At 28.8% G+C, this 22,464-nt stretch overlaps 1 protein-coding gene across 8 annotated transcripts in view; it reads left to right on the forward strand.

Moving 5' to 3' along the window:
- LOC129913020 (protein sickie) overlaps nucleotides 1-22,464 on the forward strand; it is a 375,806-nt gene that overhangs the window by 299,196 nt on the left and 54,146 nt on the right. The window contains exon 1 of one of the 8 annotated variants that reach the window (XM_055991352.1): nucleotides 19,818-20,478. The exons of the other annotated variants lie outside the window; for them this stretch is intronic. The gene's annotated coding sequence lies outside the window, so the exon portion shown is untranslated. Of the gene's footprint in view, nucleotides 1-19,817; nucleotides 20,479-22,464 lie in introns of those variants that run through there. 8 annotated transcript variants of the gene reach the window in all.

The following is a 22,464-nucleotide window of genomic DNA, read 5'->3' on the forward strand; positions in this document are numbered from 1 at the left end:
CGCTTTATTTCACCCAACATTTTACCGAATTGAGTTTTTGATATGTTTTTAGCATATAAAGAAGTATATTATTAATCCAATTTTGCAGCTTCGCAAATTAGCTTGCTCCGTAGTGCGCGAAAAGAACGAACATTTTCGGACTTTTTTTTTCAGTTTTTAACTTATAAAATAAAAATTCTTTTACAATAAAGCTACTTTTTGCAAAAATTTTCATGGTAAATTATTATTATAGGTTTATTAAAAAAAAAAAATTAAAAAGAAGTTTAAAAAAATTTACTTTTGCACTTTTTGAAAATTGTAAAAACAAGTAAAAGGAGTAATTCAGGCTTAAATCTGGCAGTTTTGCTTACAACACTTTATTCTGCCTTTTACAGGTTTCATGAGCTAAATTTAGTAAAAAATAAAATGCACGACTCGGTCGCACGAACTTGCTCTTAGAGTTAAAGTTGCTTAAATTTTTAAGACTTTTTATATAGAAATTTGGAAAATGTAGGTACCTACTATATAGGTAAAAAAAAAAAATAAAATTAGTTTTTTAAGAAAATAAAATAAAATCTGAAATCAAATTGCCCTCCAAAACAAGTATGCAATTTTGATTGATATATTAACATGCATTTTTAGAAAAAAAATTTTCAAAATCGTTAGAGCCGTTTTTTAAAAATCTAATTTTTTATAAATAATTTTTTGGAAAAAAAGTTTTAAAATAATATTGGTATGCCATTTTGTAAAAATCACTAATCAACATCTAAAAAAAAAATTTCAAAAAAATTCAATGTCCCGTTTCGAAAATTTGATTTTTGAAAAAATAATTTTCAACATTTTTTTAAAAATCCAAAAATTATTTTTTTTGAAATTTTGTTTTTGGTTTATATTTAAATTATATAAATGCTTCTTCACAAAAAGTTTCGTTGAAATCGAATAAGCTCTTTCAGAGATAATCGGATTTGAAAAAAGGGTCTATGGCAGGTACCGTTAATAATGATTTTCAAAAAAAAAATTTTTAATTGAAAGATAGACCTTGTCTTAAAACTAACATTTGAATTTTTTAAACAAAATCGTTCGAGCCGTTTTTGAGATATTTCAATTTTACTAAAATCGGTATATGACAAGTACCGTTATTTTTGGTCAAACAAAATTAATTCCAAAAACTCCTCTGGAGAGGCGCCAAATAATGCTACATACCAAGTTTGACATCAATCGGTTCATCCGTTTAAGCTGTAGCTTCGTTTACAGACAGACAGACTGACAGACAGACGGACTTCCGGGACCCACTTTTTTGGCATTCTCTACCATCGTAACGTCATGGAAAAATGCTATCTCAACTTTTTTTTTTGTACGAATGCATAACTTGATATATAGTACCTATATCGCAAGTAAAAATTCGTATGCACACAAAAATTTCTTAGTTTGTAAATGACTGAATTCTTTTTAATTTCTAACATTATATTGAAGATCGTAACAAATACGCTCATTACCTTTAACATTTGGAGAAATATTTTTTTATATGATAAATCGAAGAAAATACTTTCAACAATTTTATGGTTTCTTTGTCCTTTCATCAAAAATTTTCTTCAAAGTTTTTCCTGCCATATACCATTTCAAGCTTAAATTGAATTCATGTAGGTATTCACTTACACTTCTTTGGTTGTGGAACATTTATCACATTTAACTCTTGAATAGTTCCAAACAGCATTTCCTAATGCTTATCGTAATGTTGCTTTTTTTATATTTTGTGTTTCGTTTTTGCTGTCTAACAACGAACCAAACCTCTTTTTGCTATTGGAGTTGTGCAAAAATATCACTCTGTTTACTGTATTTACTGTTTTATTTATTTTATTTTTTTTTTGTTTTTTTGCTTTTTTGTAGAAAAGACCATCAACTTTTAGTTATCCTTCAAAACAGCGAGTCCTTTGAAAAGTAATCTAGAGAAGAAGAAAACGAACAAGAAAAAAAAAAGGAAACAAAATACTTTATCCGCACACTCAGACGTTCTTCATTGCCCACTTTATCGACCTTTTCATTCGCATATACCCACAAACTTTTTGTTATAAAAATGCTGATTTGTTTCTTTCTTATATTTTTTTTTTTTTTTTTTTGTTTTTTTGTTTGAAAAAAATGACTTTTTCTTTTGTTGTACTCGATATGGTAAAGAATATCCTTCGATCAGGACATTTTCTTGTAGCAGCTACTACCTATTCATTGTTCATTGATAACCTTTGTTCTGTTTTTTTTTTTTTTTCTCAACCTCCTTTGCAATTTTTCTGTATTTTTAATCAGAATTTCTTGTATTTAAGCTGCACAATCAACAATAAAAAGATGGCAGCAAAAAGAATTGCCAAGAAAGTAGGTGGTATACAACTCTCGTGTCATTTCGGTCTTTCTTGACTAATTTTGACTAAAAAAAAAATTGATTGCAGATTTTTTTCCTTTTTTTTTGTTAAAAAAAAAAAAAACATTATTAGTTTCATTTTTTCGCATTGACCATGAATTCTAGTCATTTCTGTTATTGTTGTGGAATTGGCAATGATATCATTGGGCAGGGTTAAAAATAATAAAAAAAAAAGGAACAAAATTACATCTGCAACTCGCCATCAAACATAACCACAAGGATTATGGACCAAAAATAAAATGCGGCCAACATTTTGCCTAGCCCACACAAACACATAAAACTAAAATAGTGTTTCAGTTGTGGATGAAGGTGAACCTCAGGGAATTTTGGCTTTAAGCCAAATAATTGATACTTTGTTTGAAAACATGGTGTAGAGGTTATATTTACTGATGGTGATATGAGTAATTTATTTTGAAGAAGTTTACTTAAAATGTTTATGGAAAAAATAGTTGGCATGATGATTTATAGACTTGTTGTGATTATGATGGAAAAATTTCACACCCATTTCACTTGATTTTTGAGTTCTCTTGAACGTATTTTTAATTTAAACTATTTTGTTAAAATTTCGTTTTTAGTTCATGATTTTTGTCAATAGATGGCGACATACTCAATCAAATGTAATTTTATAAAATCTATAACAAGCGAGTGAGTTAAACAATTCTAACGATACCTCATTTGACCAATTGTGATTCATAGTTTAAGAGTTATGAGGGAACAGATGAATAAACATGCATGGATTTTCATACGTTCCCTCATAGCTACTGAACTACTTATCATAATTTGAAAATTTAGGTATCGTTGGAAGCAACTTCCTTGTCCACTGGTTATAGGCTATATGACTTGAAATAAATTCGAATATGGTGCCCTCTATAGAGGCAAAAGTCATGAAAAGACTTTTTATGTTCATCTGTTCCCCCATATCTTCTAAACTATTTATAATATTTTGACAAATGAGGTATTGTTAAAATCGCCTTGCTCGTCCGCTAGTTATAGTCTTGAATGTAATTTGAATTTAGTGCTATCTAGACGCAAAAGTCATGATAAAATTTGATTTTAAAGTAGTTGATAAGGATTTTTTTGCAGTTAAAAATAAAATCGTTTGAAATATAAATATAAATGTCTGCTGCTCAAGACATTTGAATTACAAAGTCCCAACATTGCTTGACACAAAATAATTCTCCAAATCTTCATGTCAAAGCTTTGTACCAAAATTCATTTTCACAAAGAAAGACAAAACTAATCATTTTGATCCCTGACCTTTCTAAATTCATAAACTTCCATATAACTTCTACAAATTCTCTTATATCATAATTTCAAAACTTTCAAGACACATTTCATTTAATAAGTTTTTTTTTTTTTTTGCTAAACAAAAAGTCAAAAGACACATCATCCTGCCTAATATACATAAAACAGAACAAAAAACAAATTAAATAAAATTACAAACCATCTCTCATCTCATTGCACACAAAAGACGAAAAATCAACTTTCAGACTTTTTGGCAACTCTTACATAGTAAACAACAAATAAAGTTATGTATATTCCTAAATATTATTTGTCCTGTGTGTCGTGTGTCCTGATGACTTTTTCAAGCTTGGTTGAACATTAATTTGATGTTTTATACTTTGTCTCTTTTGAGCTATAATTTGTGTGTCCTTGGAAGTTTTATATACAAATTAGTAAACATTTTTCTTGTTTTTTTTTTTTTTTTTTTTTTTATTGTGACTTTGCTTTTCCTTAGATACACAAGAAATGGTAGTAGAGTTTGTTATGTGCAATTAAACCAAAATTTTAATGAAATTTAGATGAGAAGAAAGTATCTTTTGTCGTTTAAGGTTAAATATCAAAGTTTTTGATAGCTTCTGCTCTGAAAGGCTTCTAATTAGATGACTTTGAATGGAAAATATTTTCGTTTGCAACAAAATTGGCTAAGTTGTCGAACTAAATTGAGTTAAAAATATTCATCTAATTTAGTCAAAGTTAAACCTTGAGTGACCTTTTAAAAGCATTTTAAAGTGTACTAAATTGGAAAATAAAAAAAAAATATCCATTGACGAATTTTGAATACAAAGAAATATTTGAGGCGGAAAAATTGCAAAAAATTCGTTGATATTTTTGTTTTTTTTTTTAAAGATACTGTTTTTTCCAAAAACTTTGCCAGTACTAATCAAACAACTGATATTGTTTTGTTTCTTTTTAATAATTTATTGCAAATAGATACAAATAACTAATTTCAACTCAATTAATTATAAGACAACTCATCATGGAAAATACATCAAAGAGGGCATTTTTTTACATTAACCCCTTGTAACCCAACATCGTAAATTTTAAAATTAATACTGTAAATCGAAAGGGCTTTAGCTATAATAAAACACGTATTTTTTAAAAATTCAATAAATTCATTATTTGCTTAGTTATTTCGAAATTTATGCAGTAAAAAAAAAGTTTAAATAATATATTTTTGTATATAAATGCAAAAACTCAAACAAAAAGCTATATAATATTTATTTTTAGGCGCATCCCTAAAATCCAAATATAAAACCCCGTTAGTTTATGCACGAAAAATATTTTTTCTGAATTTCGTAGTTTTTACATAAATTTGCTTGTTTTCCAAAAAAGCCGAACTTTCAACATTAACTGCCAATTAAAAACTATTGGTGCTATTTATTTGAAATATGGCGCATTATTTCGATAAAGCAATTCTTAAAGATTATGTAAGAAGCTTTAAAAGAATAAAAATATGTTTTTTTACCATTTCTCTACTCAAAACATCAATTCAAAATAAATTTTAAGCAACTGGCACCCAAAAAATAAGCAAACAAAAATTTCAGAACACAAAATAATTTGGGAGTAGCCAAAAGTAGCCATGCAGTTGCAAGATTGAATGAAATTTTGTTTTGATATGGCAGCATCTGGCAGTCAAATTAGAGAGTAAAACCTGCAGTGAAACTAGAAGAAAGTATAATCAGATGACAATCTTTTGAAGTGAAAACTTCTTTAGTATCGTAGTGATTTGAAACAAGATGAAACGAAAACGCGACACGACTTTAACTTGTTATAACTTTTTTGTTTTAATAGATAGATGAATGAAATTTGTACAAAATTTCAATTAATTTCATATTCAAAATTCGGAGATAACGGTAAAAATATGTTCTTTTCCAACACACGTTATATCTTTTGATCTAGTGCACATACAAATTTGATGTAACTTTAATACGCATGCTGATAACATAACCTTTTATTTGATAGATCACACATAACATTACGTGCTCTACAAGTTACACAATCTTAAATTGAAAAAAATTTAAAAATACCTCAAAACACCTGTGAAGATCTGTTGGCGATGACCAGCTACCAGTGTAGGAAGTATCGTAATCTCAGTCTGGAAATTCGACATGGTTGACTTTAAAAAATTCTAACTTCTCTTGTAGACATCTTTGAAATAAGATTTATACATCATTATACAAGGTGAAACAATAAGCTTTCACATGGTATAAAAATTTGTATAGGTTGTCAAACAAAAAAATTGATTTAATAGCATGAGAACATAAAAATAAATGTTTTTTTTTGCTTTTTGGATGAAATTTTATCGAGTTTAAAAAATTCTAGCTCTTTTTGTAGATGTCTTGATGTAGACTTGATCGATATATATATATTTTGAGCTAAGAAAAAAAGCTTTCGGATGGTATAAGAATGTTTATAGGTTGTTAGGTAAAAAATGCATTTAATCGCTTTTTTTTATGGAAATTGATCGAGTTCAAAAAATTCTAGCTCTTTTTGTAGATGTCTCATAGACCTGATCGATATATATATTTTGAGCTAAGACAACAAGCTTTATTTATATAGGTTGTCATATAAAAAACATGGATTTAAAGGTGATAGAATAAAAATAGGTAGATTTTTTCTATTTTATTTTTTTTTTTAGCAAGAAAAATGATTTTTTAAGGTTTCACTTCTACCACGCGTTAATTGCACACATGATTTTTTTTTGTTTTTTGAATGACTTGATTTAGATAGTTTGGTATGACATGTCTCCTGCACATCTGGCAGTAATTTTAACATCAAAAAATTGGTTAAACTATTTTTCATCTTACTACAGTTAAAACAAAAATTAACCGAAATTTTAGAGACTTAAAAGAGATTTTCTTTTGATATGGCAGCATCTGGCATTTCCTTTGGTTAATCAGCTGAAGAATATATCGTACGACAGATTCTTAAGCCTTTTCCTAACCTTTTTTTTTTAATCCTGAAAGTTTCACACAGCCCATTGTTAAGTTTTAGGCTAGAGAACAGTTTCTCAGACATCACACAAATTTGTGTAAAATGGAAAACACTTAAAAATGCATTTGACACAAACTTAACTCCCTTAAAACTGCTTGAAACATTCTTTTTTTCAGAAAACATTATTAAGACTATTACCATACGTATGGCACTTTTTTTTATTAAAATCTCAAAATTCGAAATTCTGTCCTGATTTTTCTAACAGAAAAAACAATACCAGCCATAAACTTCACCTCCAGAGACAAACGTACCACAAATCACTATCTTTAAGAGGTCCGCTAAAGAATTTTAATGAAAATAATTGAAGGCATTCAAGTTCCAAAAATGGAGAAAAATTTTCTGATTTTTTAAATTTCACCATAAGTCTATATCGGTTATCTGTCTATATCTGTGTGCAAGAGCTGCCACAACCATCAACGCCAACGTGTGTTCGACTTTGGTTGGTGTTCGTCGTGGTTTAATCTCTATCCTGTTTGTCGGTTTTGAAGTTCACTTCACCCACCAATCAGACTTATTTAGCCACAAACATATCCACACACTGACTGAGACTGACATCAGAACAGAACATCCACCATCAACATAGATATATGTATATAGAGAATTTTGTGCGGCATTGCACCGCAATAACATGAGATTCTGTCAACACTGGTGCGTTTCACAAATTGTCACCAATCTGGGACTGGATGACGATGGTGATGATAGTTGTTGATGATGGCGGTGATGATGATGCACCCGTCCGTCATGTCCTAAAGTACCATAATGATGTGTCATAATTATAGACCGCATCATCTTGTGATATAGAGAAAGGGAGAAAGGATGGTCTCGTATGTGTCATCCTGACGATATGATGTTTGATGTTTTCCCGAAGAAGGATGACAATAATTGAACCTGGATAAATTCAAGGTGCTTAAAATCCCCACCTTCCACTATTCCTTCAAACAAGTTCCACAATTTTGTCTCTCATAATAACAGATGGGTGGTTTGCCAATTTGGGGCATTTCTTCATACATTTCTTCCCTAAATACCTCAATCATATTCGTTTCGAGTGGAAATTATTGTAATTATGATGCGAGCTGGTAGGAGCTCTGTTTGGGATATTATATTCCACATTTGAACGAGAAACGACCATCTTGCCATTCCACAATTCCAATTCAATTTAATTGAATGGATTACGAGATATACACAGTCAGTTGGACCAAAACCATCAGAAGAAGGCGGCAGAGGCAGCAGCCCGCCATGCCATCGCCAGCACATCTTGTGTGTGTCGCTAATTTTTTTTTATTGGGGAAGTCTAACCACTCACAATTTACTTGACCTCAATTGAAAGTTCTTTCTTCTGTCGGGAAGTTTGTTGTTGTCATTTGTTTCAGTTGCTCCATAATTTTATTTTATTTTTGTTTAGATATTTTTCGCTTCCTTGATTTTTGTAGGGGGGAAGGGGATTTGTGTAGAATTTGGATTAGGAATAAGATGGGACATGGGAGATTATGTACTTTAGAGAGATAATAATTTTTTTTTTCTCAATTTTATTTATGCTCAACATGATGTCATTGTTGTTGTTTTTTTTTTTTCAAAACAAGCAACAAATTTTTATTAGAATTTTATTTTTATAACCTACTTCAATGTAAAAACGGTTGGGGGCTTATCTTCCGCCTTGAAGAATCCACAAGCTCTAGCTCTCTCTCTCTGAAGCACATAAATATAATAAAAAGTGACCCTTGAGTATTAGAGATAAGACAATGTAAAGTGCGTAAGGTTTTGTTTTTTTTTTTTTTAATTTGATAATTTTTTCATTTTATTTAAAAGGGTAGCCTTACTGATGGTCTTGTCAATTTGTTACTCTAAAGAGGTCTTATCTTGAATTGACATGAATCCAATTATATTCATTATATTTTTTTTTTTTTTTGTTCAAGTGGGATCAAGTGAGGCAATATTTTTTTCGCTACGGGTGACTTGATATTACTTGCGAAGCTGTTATAATCAAGTTTTTTTTTTCTTCCTGAAATTATCAAGAATAGTTGTTATCAAGGTTTTAAAAGAAGTCCCAGGGGGGGCACACACTTTTTAATGCATAATATTAAGATAGCCAGCTATTTTGATCATGCTTTAAGCTGAGATTTGTTCCTGAATGAACTTCACGAATGTGGAATGCATTCATCTCTATTCGAGAATTCAACTTCTCAAATGAAAATCAGCCATATTCTTCCAGGTTTGCTAATCAAACTACCCTGCTCTTCAGTATAGTTTTGGACACTATTTCGTTCTTCCTGTAACCGAACTTCACGAATGTGGAATCCTCTGATTTCAATCAAAAAGTTCTTCATGAATTCAATCCTAATTGTTAACTTTTTGGCATTGTAAATGAATTTTATTGTCGGTTTAATTTCCAATATTAAAAATTTCTTTCAATGGCCGCACTACACGAATGTCAGTCTTAACAACTGATTGATCATCTGTCATTCTAACCTCTTTTATCAGTCGCAAAACGCCCTAATGTGGGATTTATTGATCTACGTTTAAGTATTCAAATCTGGAAATAAAATTTGACCATATCAAAGATGCTTCAAGGTATGCTTATCAACTTGCTCTTTAGTAATGTTTTAAACTTTTTTTTACATTCTTTCTGTAACCGTACTTCACGAATGTGGACTGTGGAGTCCTCAGTCTTACTTTTGGACTTGAACATTGTAAGTGGAATTATTTTTTTCTTATTTCTTTCCATAGAAATTGAAAACATCGACTGCAACTTTGTTGTGGAACGTATTCATTTCACTAGAAATAAGTACTAGGCCTTAAACCCAATTAAGGAAATGGTATCCAACATTTTAAGGTTTTTTTTTTCCTTTAAAAAAAAAATAAAAAACAAATAACAGAATAGTGAAATTTACTGCAAAAAATAAAAACAAAACTTCCAAGTGACAAAACAAAAAAAAAAAATAAATAAACATCCATCCATCATGGATGGTAAAAAAAATGTATGTCGACAAATCTTTTAACTGTAACTGTACACATTCTTCCATATAAGTTAAAATAGTAGTAATACACACCAACTCCCCAGGTGTTTGTGTTCTTTTAAACTTTATTTTATATTTTTTTTTTCTAAAAAAAAAAAAAACATGGCATCTTAAGTACAAATAAAGCAAAATTCTTCATCTTCCAAGGCCACATAAATTTATATTATGTGTGTAAAGGGATCCCTTGCTGTGACAGTGTGGTTACCATCTATCTCTAATGTTAACCGCAAAGTGTACGTATCTTTCTCTAATCGTCACTTTTTTTTCTATTTTGTGTTAGAGTTGACTTGAGATGTGCAAGTGGAAAATAAAAAAGAGAAATTCCATTTGAGCCCATATCTGCCGCCATTACTGCCGCCCCCTTTAACTCACCTTATGTAGTTGACTTTAAAAAAAAAACCAAGAATTCATCACCACTATATACCAAATCAACGGAGGATAATATTGTGAAGTATCTTCAGAGCTTCACAGTAAGATATCCCGAAGGGAAGAAATGAAAAGAGTTAAGGAGGGTTAAGTGATTGATATCTGCAGCGCATCTGTTGTACCGTAAATAGTGCGTTCGCAGAACATCAACAAATGTTCAATTGGAATTCCATTTCTAAGCTATTTGCAATGTTGTCGTATAGATGTTTGGTATCGAGTTTTCAATCCAACAATGGGATATAGTATTGCCAGATTCAGTGTAATTAAAAATAACAAAAAAAAGCAATTTTGACAGTTGTTAATTCGTTTCTATAAAAAAAAAGAGAATACGTTCCACATTATTTTTCATTCATATTTTGAGCTTCTGGAGATGGTTGTCCTTAGTTTTCTTAAATTCAAGCAGCTCGAGAATTTTATTCCACACCTCGTGAAAAGGAATTTATATTTTATTTCACGTGAAAAAAATTACTAGAGGAAACTTTAATGCCACAAAATTATTGTAAGATTAGCAAATGTCAACCGCTGAAATTCCGTAACAATCGATTTCCAGAGAAAAATCATTTCACGTGAAAAAAAATTACTAAAATTTACTCTTGCTTAATTTTTCGTAAAGTTCTTATCAAAATTTCAGTGATCAATGCTTTTGGAATGACAAATATTACGTAGTATACGGTGACTTTTTGTTATTTATAGAAATTTCATCTTTTACGTTTCAAATAACTTTCCACACTTTCACTTTTATTAAAAAAAAAACAACTTTTTTTTAATTGAAGTATCTTGGAAGCTTAGCAAAATATCATGCCAAAAATTCTCTACAAAGTTTGAGTTTTATTCATGAGAGAAAAATTTAGAACTCCACAGTTTTAAAAATTTCACGTTCACTATGTATGTATGTTTTTTTTCCACTCAAATTTAAAATAAAAATGTACTTTACCGTCTTCCTCTCATGAAATGAAAAGTGAATACATTCCGCAATGTGTATCTATATCTAGTCATAAAATTACTTTACTTAAGTCAAGTTTTGATGATCGACAAGTTCAAACCTCAGTCATATTTCCATATAGTGAAATGAAAATGTTAATACGTTCCACAATATTTCACGCTCCAGTTCCAGTTTCTTGGGACGTGAAAAGTTGGTATTAAAAAATAAATTAAAGAGCAAATGAATTTATTGCATTAAGTAGATACTTCATGGGAAATGAAAAATGAATACGTTCCACAAAGTGAAAAGAGCAATATTATTAAAATCTGGGTATGTAGTCGAAAAAGAAAATGTGGAATGTAATATATTTCGTTTGAATATTTGATTTTCATTCAAAACTTTACTTAAAAATATTTTTAGTAATATTTCCATCTGGCTTTAAAAAATAATGAAAATTCATTTTCTAACTGGCAACACTTTAAATCTGATTCCTAAGTTCCTTTAACATGAAAAGTAAAAAAAAAAAAAATATTAGCGACATAAGCCAATAGATCGTAACACGCAATATACCTACAAACGCGCGTTCACAGAAACATAAAAGAAAATGATAATGAAGATGAAGATGATGTTGCTGATGAATGCGCTGCGCCTGGATGGTGGTCGGATTGAATCTCTTTGCCGGATGGCTTCTTTTTCTTTGCTTATAAATGTCATTATTGATTCCAATAGATTGATGGCAGTGTGATGATTGGACAGAGAAAAAAATGAAAAAAAAAAAATAAAATAAAAAGAATAAACTGCAATGAACCGTTAGTTTTTGATTCCAACATATTTCTAACCCTCAAAGGTATTATAAAGCCAACAACACCACACACTCCCGTGTATAGAGAAAACCTTTTTATTAACTCTCTCGTAGAGTGGAAAGAAGCCACTGCATCAGCAATTGTTGCAATGCATGAATGCATGCATGCATGATGCCAGGCAGAAATGCATTGGATATATTGAATACTTTTGATGTTTTTCTTTGTATTTGTTTGATGTTGATTGGAATTTTTTTTTTTTATTTATTTCTCTTTCTTATTTTTAATTATTTGTTGTTTGACTAATAATTAAAAAAAAATATAAACAAGGAGTGATATGATATTGAGACCAGTAGGATTTATATGTAAAGATTGAAAAATGTAAAGCAGGCGCCATCGATCAATCATTAGCTATGCAGAATGAAAAAAAAAAAAAAAATACCACAGAACTTAGAAATTAAATCAGAGTCAGTTAATGGTGATCAAGTGTTGGATAAATAAGCTTTGCCTTTGTTTTGATGTTATTAATAATTTCAACTAAAATGGGTAAGGCTTTGAGAGTACAGGTAGGGTTTTTAATCTTGTGAATAGTTTTGTGGAATTTTATTATTTTTGCTTTCAACTACCTTCCAAATAGTAGAATAGAGAAACTCGAATCTCTATAAGGCCTCTATAAAGCTTTCCTCCAAAGAATGTTTTCTTATAGAAGTTATAACTCATAAACAGCAAGAAGCAATAATTTCTAAGATGAATTTCAATAAGTAATTGCTTATCTTCGGTAAAGCTTCTATAACATTCAAATGACCCATTTACTTCGAAAAGACTTCTTTAGAAGCTTCCTAGTAGGTTTAAAGAGGAATGCGAATTCGTCACTTTCAAAAAGTATTTGCATTTTATTTTATTGATTGTGTCTTTCCCCATCTCCGCATCTTCTATAAGACTTCCATAAAACTTTCCTTAGATGGAATTTTCTACTGAAGTGATAACTCGTTAACAGTTTCTTTTATGATGCTAGAAAGAATTTCTGAAGGTCTTACTGAATTTGAATTAGGCCTCGGTGAGCTACCTTATAGAAGCTAAATGAACCATTTAACTTCGGAAAGCCTTCTTTAAGACTTCTATTTGATGATTAACTGTGCCTTTCTCCTGAACAAACTCTGACCAGTATATACTCGAATAATGAGACAATTGAATAACAATAAACTATCAACAACCCCTGAATTAACACACAAAGAAATACAAAAAAAAAAAAATCATAAACAAACAGATCGATGAAAATTATACGAAACAGAAGAAGAAAAATCATTCAATTAACTCTTAATAAAAAACAATAAAACTCGATTTTTATTGCAAAAACGTGACAACAATAAATTTACTTTCAATAAAGTGCACGCAAAGTCTAAGATAATAATAATAAAAAAAAAAATAAAAGCCATTTCCAACTAGACTCTTTTTTTTATGAGTCTGGTGTATATCTTTCTCATCATTACAATTTTTTTATCGCCACTAACTAATTCAATATACACACTGCCCTATTAGATACAATGTCTCCACATTGTCTAACAAAATAAAAATAAATAAAAGGAATGAAAATAATAGACATTCAAGTTTGTTAACCCTTTTTTTTTTTTTTTTTTATGAAAATCGATAAATTTAAAATGCTACTTGAAGTACTTTTTTTTTGTTTTTTTTTCTGATAAAAACAATAAATTCGATTTTGTATTCAAATGTGAAGCTTTGAATTTTGATACAAGACAATTTTAGCGGAAGTCAAAGATAATAGCTAGAGTGTGTGTGTGGGGGTAGCAAAACTAAACAAACAAACAAAAAACACTTGATGGCGATAAAAGTAAATATTTTGTTTTCTATTTTCTGTGTCACACTCTTTGCTGTAGGTTGGAAAATTATCAGATTTTCAATTGAAAAAAATAAAATAATAAAACGTAGTAATGGAAAAAACACACCAAGTCAATGAGGCTAAAGAAAATAGAAATGACAAAAGACGTTGATTTAGAGAAAATGATTGCCAAGATGAATAAAATTAGTGAAATAAAATAAAATAAAATAAAATAAAATAAAATAAAATAAAATAAAATAAAATAAAATAAAATAAAATAAAATAAAATAAAATAAAATAAAATAAAATAAAATAAAATAAAATAAAATAAAATAAAATAAAATAAAATAAAATAAAATAATATCGTGATTCTTTGTTCCCTCTTTTGCCTATCAAAAAATTTGTTAAAGTGATCATTTCTTCGTTAGAACATATTCAATATTTACCTTGTTAGAATATTATTATTATTTTTATTATTATTATTTTTTTTTTTTTTTGAGCAAAATAATTTCTCGGATATCCTATATTTTTCTTGAATTTTTCCTTATTCTTGGATATTGTGGGCCTTTATCCATTTTATCTCTCGTCTATTTAAAATTATTATGAAGTTTTTACCCATTTCTATTCGCTCTGTGAGACTTTGTGAATATCAAAATATTTTCAACAGAAAAAAAAATTACGTATACGCCATAGTGTCCACTCAGTTTGGTTTAAATTTCTGAATTATGCAAATCTACATATTAATTTACATTATTTGACGTTTCTTGATTATTCGGATCTTAAAAATGGAAGTGTTGTTAGAATTCTAGGAATGTTAAGGCCATTTTGCGGGGTTGAAAATTTGTGATTTGGAAAATTTAAAATAATTCACAGTTTTTTTTTTTTTTTACTTACTCACTTGAAACGCATTTGGCAACTCTATAAAAAATTAAATTTATCATTCATATACTTTTTTTAAAATCATATTTGAATTTTGTTTATTGCTCAATCCCTTCCCGTTGTTAATGCGGTGGGTTTTTCTGAAAAAAAGTACAAATATTACAGAAACACAAAGCTAAAATTAACCCAAGACCTATATAAATAATATCTGTGCTTTAAAATGTAAACAAAAAAAAACCTATATTCATTATAAAGACACAAGTGTTTAATTTTTTTTTAAGATAAACAATAAAAGATAATGTAATCGTTGTACGAGGTTGTAAAACAAGTTGAACTACAAGCAGACGACAATATCTTTAGAGTTACACAAAAAAAATAAAAAAAAAAATAACAACATGTTGCAATAATTGGCTTGGTTTTTTTTTTTTATTAAAAAAAATAAATAGTTTTTTTTTGAATTCGGAAAGTCTGATTTTGTACCTTTTCTTTTGTATCTGTTTTTGTAATTTCTTTTTGTTTTTGTCCAAAACAAAGTCCAAACATGAGGAAAGAATATAATAAGAAAATTTCAATGTAGACGCCACACAGACGGAATGAGATTCCATTGCTAATATTTACACCCTCTTTACACTATTATATTATACAACACCCAACTCCTTTTTTTTGTTATTTAGAATTATACAAGGAAAGTGTCCTTTTATACGGAATTCCGGCACCAGGAGGGTGTGGACTCTACTTATGCATATACACATCCGATTCAATATAACTTGACCATACAGAGGAAACCCCTACTCAGAGTATACTTTGTGTCCAGGGACGGACTTGTGAGGTAGTACTTTTATTGTGGCCACAAATTTCAGAATCAGAAAAATTGGTCATTCCAGTTCTTTTCTCTACCAAAACTTAATTTAAAAAAAAATTTTTAAGCAAAACTCCCAACTTCCCCCAACTCTTCCACCTTTATCCGAAAAAAATTTAGGGCTCATCAAAAATGGAAAGCATGAATTTATTTAAAAATACCGTCCTGTTGAATTTGTCAATTTTTTCATTTAAAATCGTATTTTAATTGAATATCCTCTTTTTGACCAAATCCGTCCCTGTCTTATGCAGAACTAAAAAAGGGCAATCAGCCAACATGAAAAGCTTTATAGATCGCGGCATAACCATCAGTTATGCTTTCTTTCAATGGCAACCCTGGGAGTGGTCTTTGTAAAGTTGAGATTTTCCTATATGTAACACAAAAAAAAATGGTAATGAGTTATGTTGAGGAGGGGGAAGAGAAAGGAGTGGATTCAAGAGGAACCCAGGGACAGACAAATATCATACAAATTGTTATCGCACTATGGCGGGTCTCTGTCAGGAGGGATAAAGAGAAAAAAGTGTGTGCGACGACATTGCGACACAAACAAACCCATGTGCCGCCCCCTCCCCATTTTCATACACACACCCTCTCTCTAGTGTGTAATAAGGGTGTATAGTTTACTACTCGCGACATTGCTCGGTTTTGCATTGTATAAATATGTGAAATTCTAGGATGAGCTGGCGAGTTAACGAGTATATTTTTCCATACTTAAATATAATACATACCCTTACTCGCTTTACCCGCACCCAGATCATATTTTATTTTGAACAAAAAAAAAATCCCCTTAGAGTGTCGGCAGCTTGTCGCCCTTCGTCCTAGACCGATAGACGATAGGTTAGTATCCTTGTGGAGCCACCACAAAATTCAAACAAAATTTACTCTTTCACTTTGTCTCTCATACTCTGTCCGTCTCTTTTCTCGATGGATATTTTTCTGGCTAAACTTACAGGAATGATGGCGCGTTTGGATTTGAATTGCTCTTATTCTTGTTGTTGTCATTTTATTTGTTTTTTGTGTTGTTTTGTTAGGTTATAGTTTTTTTTTTTAAACAATTTTTTGTTTGTGTAGAGGAGATATTTGTGTGAAATTCCAAATGGGTAGTTAGACAGTGAACTTTTAGTCAGTAAAATTGATTTTATGAAACGGAATAGAAATCAGTTGGTCGCATACCTCTCGCCGGTGTTGAATAATTTGTATTATTTGTATAATAATGAAAGGATTATATTTGTTATGATAGTTACTATATTCAGTGGCCTTTTTGTGTTGATTTGGTGATTTGTGTGGATGTGGAAATGTGCCTTTAAAAAAAAAATATCGGTTAATGAGGAATTCATCAATTTGAAATGATGTTTGAATTATGTTGTTGATTTAGTAGATTCAAAAGAAATATTTCGGATATTTCTTAAAAAGGATTATTGAGAAGGTTAATATTGAATAATAATTTGAAATAAAAAAAATCAATAAGAAAATCAAATTCCATTACGAAATTAACGTATTTCGATAAGTGTATCTGAGTCATCGATATTCATTTTGTTGTAAACATGTTTTTGTTGTCGTTGAACTTCAGCAACATTTTTTTTTTTTGTTTTCTCTTTGATTTTTTGTTTATACATTTCGTTAAATAAATCTGAGACTACTGATGGGAAATGTGAACAATTAATTGAATTCAACAAAAGTTATATTTATATTAATTTATTCAAGAACATTAAAGGTATAGATTTATTAAAATGAAAACAAACTCATTTTGAATATTTATTTTAGTTTTTTTTTTTTTTAAATAACCGAATCAGTATTTACCTTAGCTATAGTCACATTTTGAAATGTAATCAAAATAACTTTTATCACAAACAAAAATTTGTATCTCAAATTTCTTTGGAAAAAATGCATTCCTAACATAACCTTCAACTGAGAATATCACAAAATCCTCATTTATCTTCCTTTCTTCACTCAAATTTTGTTCCTCGAAACGTATTATTCTCCCGAAAATTTGTTCTATCATAATGAATTTCCAGCAAACGAAAAATTTAATGAATTAACATTCAAGTACCTTGCTTTGAAAACATATTTGTATTAACTTTTGAGCATTAATAAGAGTTCCAAAAATTTTAATGTACAAAAGGAACACACATCAAAGGTTTTAAACACACAGTAGAATTTGAATACAATGTTTTAAATACTTATAGCGATACAGATGAGGACATGTAAACATAAAAATTGTAGTTTTTTTTTTAACATTTTTTATAGAAATAACAAATTATTTCAAAATATAGTTTTCTTACTTTCCAAAAATTAATGTAATGACAACAATTCTCCACAAATGGATTTTCTCATTTTTTATAAACAAAAAGCTGTGTCATCGTTTACATAAACCTAATTTGTGTGCTTCTTTAACAGCATAGTTTTGGTACTTTTTTCCGACTTATGTAATTTAAATTTATAAATTAAATTATTTATACAAAATTAGTTTAAAAAAAAAAATGAATCTTAATATAAAAATCCAACTTCAAACTTTTTTGAGCTATAATTCATGAATTTGTTATTTCCTTTCAAGAATTGATTTTTTTTTTAATTTTCTCTTACCTTTACATTTTTATTAAAATTTTAACCCTCTGTAGGCACACCTCTTTTTTGCAAATTTGGTTTATACTTTTTCATGGTCCTAGAACTTTTTTCGGTCTCACTATTTTATAGAGAATCATATATGAAATTGATGTAGAATTTTCCGAGGAATTCGAATACTGTATTCACAATTCAAAAAAATGTATTTTTACCCTTATAAAGACACTTTTCTGTGACCACTTTTAATTTTTGTCCTGCCAAATTCGCACCCGTGTGTCGACAGAGGGTTAATTAACTTCAACTCCAAGAGTAAGTTCATGCGACCAAGTCGTGCATTTTATATCCATTGAAAATGATGTAAAAGTAAAAAAATGCAAGACTTGTCACATTAAATTACTTCTGTTGTAAAAGTTGTCATAAAAGAATATTTTTATAATTTAATAAAAATTTTAAAAAATTTATAAAATTTGATTTTAAAATAACGACAACACCTGTTTTAAATGGTTTCGAACAAAAAATGTTTATATTAAAAAAAAATTAAATCATTGCAAACAAAACATTTTTTTTTTCAAACAAAAATTTTGAAAAATTTAATAAAAATGCTGTATGTCATTAAAAAGAAAAAAATTAGCTTTCAAAACATTTCATTGGACAAACAATTTATTGTTTGATTTTTACTTGCGATATAGGTACTATAGGGCAAGTTTAGGATTCGTAAAAAAAATCGAACTCGAGATAACAATTTTACATGACATTACGATGATGGAGAATGCCAAAAAAGTGGGTCCGGCAATTCTGTCTGTCTGTCTGTCTGTCTGTCTGTCTGTATGTCTGTCTGTCTGTCTGTCTGTCTGTCTGTCTGTCTGTCTGTGTGTCTGTCTCTATCTGGAGCTGCAGCCTAAACGAGTGAAGTGATTTTCTTCAAACTTGGTAGTTAGCAGTTTTTGGTGATTCCCTAGAGGGGAAATTGAAATTTTTTTTTTATGACCAAAACTAACGGTACCTGCCATATAACGGAAATAGAAAAGTTAATTTTTTTCAAAAACGGCTCTAACGATTTTGATTAAAATTTTTGTGTGTAGTACTACACATAAGAGCCAACTTTTTAAATAAAAAAAATATTTTTTGTACCGTTATTAACGGTACCTGTCATAGAACGGTTTTTTTTTTGTTTCTGAATATCTCGTACAACATTAACCCGATTTAAATGAAAATTTTTATCCAAAAGTGTGTAAGTAAAGATAATATTAAAATTTTAGAAAATTTTCAAAAAACTCATTTTTGTTTTTTTTTTTAAATATTTCAAAATTTTTTTTTTTGAAAAATCAATTTTTTGAAAACGAATCAATGAAAAATTTTGAAATTTAGTTTTTATGTGTAAATTAATTATTTCTTCAAAATGGCATACCAACTTTTTTTTTGAAAAATGTTAAAAAATTTTTATATATAAAAAATTATTTTTTTAAAAAACGGCTCCTACAATTTTCGAAAATTTTTTTCTAAAAATACCTTTTTATACAAGAAATAAAATGGCATATTTTTTATTTTTTTTAAGATAATTTAAAACGGAGTTTAATTAATTATAAAAACAGATTTAATTTTTTTATACTACTTATGAAATTTCTTCAAAATATCGAATTTTAAATTTCTTGAATAAAAAGCTTTAACATTATAGTTACTTTAAGCATAAGAGCAAGTACGTGCGACCCCAGTCGTGCAATTTATTAATTAAGTGATATTTTTACGTAAAAGTCTAAATCAGTCAAGTGTACCTACGCGGTTTGAGCTGTTAACTTCTTTTATTCAAAGCCAATTGTAATTTATATACATCGAAATTAATTTACAAAAGTAACGTCATTTCTCATTTCATTTGTGATTCTTTCAACAACAACAAAAAAAAAAACTGACCTGGATCAATTTATTAAAACATTCGTTCAGTGCATCTATTAATTTTTATCATCAAAAAAAATAATCTAAGTTGCTTGCAAAAGGAATAAATACTTATAATGTGTTTATTGCTGTAAATCTTGACCTAAAAGGAGTCTTATCTTTCTTTATATTGAACCTTAATTAGTTTTTGAATTATTTTTCAAACATTTTTTTATAATTGAACGAGCACACATTTCCTTTAAACAAAAACTACAAAATTCCTTGCAACAAAAATAAATAAAATGTGCAATTCTCTTCTTTTTATCAGTCATTTTATTTCAAAGAGAAACTTCGTTCAATCAATCTCACTCAAGAGAGAAACAAACCAAACGATAAACAAAAAATGAAAATAAAACCTTCGTTAAGTGCATCTTTTTGCTTTTAAATTGTATAAACAAACGATCAGTGTTAGAAAAGATCTCGTTGAATGTGGTACGTTCGTTTTTTCTTGTCTCTGTACCACATAATTCGGGTTCGAATTATACAAAATTCGATATAAGAATTTTTTTTTTTTTTTTGTTTACATTTTCAATAAGATCGTACTCAACGAGTTTTGGGGGGATTATAAGTTTACGATTGATCGGTTGGTTTTATTTTTTTTTATACACAAATAGAATTTTAATTTCGGTTAAAAGAAGTAGAAATTTTAATATACAATTTCCTTGTTATTTTTTTTGATGATTTTTGGTTTCAATTCGAATTCGAATTGATTTGCAGTTAAATTAGCAATTCAATGAAAAGAAAAATGTAATTTATTTTGCACACGATTGAATTTTAAATTATTTTAACTCTTAAAAAAGAAAAGTAAAATAATAAAAAAAACCGCCTACAATTGAGAACAAATTGGATACAATTATTGTCTTTTTTCTTGTTGAATATCCCGGATAAATTTATTTATTTCAATTCAAAAATAGACAAGTGCATTTTAAAGAAGTTGACAATAAAAAAAAAAAAAAAAAACATAAATTATTACTAAAACGCGTGGTGGTACGCTCTGAAGACAAATTGACAGACGGACATAATTACTGTCTCGAATCTATTGTTATGTCTAGATACGCGATTTAACTTATGTCGTTATACTACGACGTCCGTCGGTCTTCATCGTCGGAATAGTTGATGTGCCTCTGTATTTTTTTTTTTGATTGTTTGTTGAATTGATAATAATTTAAAGTTGATGATTTTACAAAAAAAAAAGAAAAGAAAAATACAAAACAATCCAACAATTATGTTCATTATCTAAAGTCGCTCACTTTGAATCTACGGATTGTATCTTTTTGATTGTGCGCGCGCTTTTAGCCAAACAGCAATTAAAGATCTGTTTGTTTGTGCAATTTTATTATAACATAAATCAACTCCTATTTAAAACTACTTCTGCCGCCGATCATCAGTGAATTTGCAAAAACGAAAAATTATTGGATACGGGTGGTGATGTATATCAACAACAATTATGTATCTGAAAGATTCATTGTGTATCTGCGAGTGTTGCAGTGGTAAATGGTGCGTTGAAATAGAAGTGGTTGGCGGTTAACAACCCTTTCGATTGTGATTTTCAATTGTAGATAGGTTTTTTTTTTTTTTTTGATTAATCATTTTTTTTTTTTGTTTTACTCTTGTTTTGTGGGTTAATTGCACAATTTTTGTAAATGCAATCCATATTATTGGATTTTATGGATCGAATAACAATTTTAATTGGATTTTTGTTCAAAACCCTTTAGGCTAGTCTTCCTTGGCTTTTTGGTTAAAAATTATTTACGAGTCATTACAGAAAAGCACCTGTTGGCTTGAGCGAGACAATTATGGTTAAAATATTTTTTCTTAATAACTTGAAATATTTTTATTAGTCAATTAAAATACATATCGAATCTATCGCAAAAAATCCTTTTAGGGGAATATGAGATATTTCTTTTGATAGGGCGTTTATATAATTTAATCAATTTTTAATTATTATTAATGAAAATTTGTCTTGAATTTTATTTATTAATCATTGTTTAATGTAAATTTATGTCTTAACGAAACACATCGTTCAATCAATATTGTTCCCATCCCACAGACAAATATAGATTTTTATTTATGCAAAACCTCTACCTACCTACATTTTGTTTAATTTTGCATAAAATCTTTTGATTAAATATTTTTTGTTTTTCAATCTTTTTATCTTTTGATTTGTTTCGATTGATGATTATGACCTTGTTCACGTATAATTCATAAAATGTCAATATGTTGCTTTATTTTTAGGTTTATTGTTGTTTATTTATTGTTATTTATTGGATGTTGAGATTTTTAAATAGAAATATAATATCGAATTAAAGAGAAAACTTGTTTTTTTTTTTTTGCTGCTGCGTGATTTGCATTTAGAAATGCATTTGATAAATGATATTATTCTTTTTGTTAACAAATGATAGTTTGATAGAACAAATCATTTAGATATAGTTAACGTGATTGAATTTTATAATGGAGTTTTGTAGTGAAAAATCAATAAACAACAGGTTGTTGTGTGTCTGGGTTTTATTTAGTATAAGACATGAAGTTTGGAAAGTAGACAGTGTCATTTACTATAGGAAATTTGTTG

Source organism: Episyrphus balteatus, chromosome 3 (assembly GCF_945859705.1).
Source record: "Episyrphus balteatus chromosome 3, idEpiBalt1.1, whole genome shotgun sequence".
NCBI classification, from domain to species: Eukaryota; Metazoa; Arthropoda; class Insecta; order Diptera; family Syrphidae; genus Episyrphus; species Episyrphus balteatus.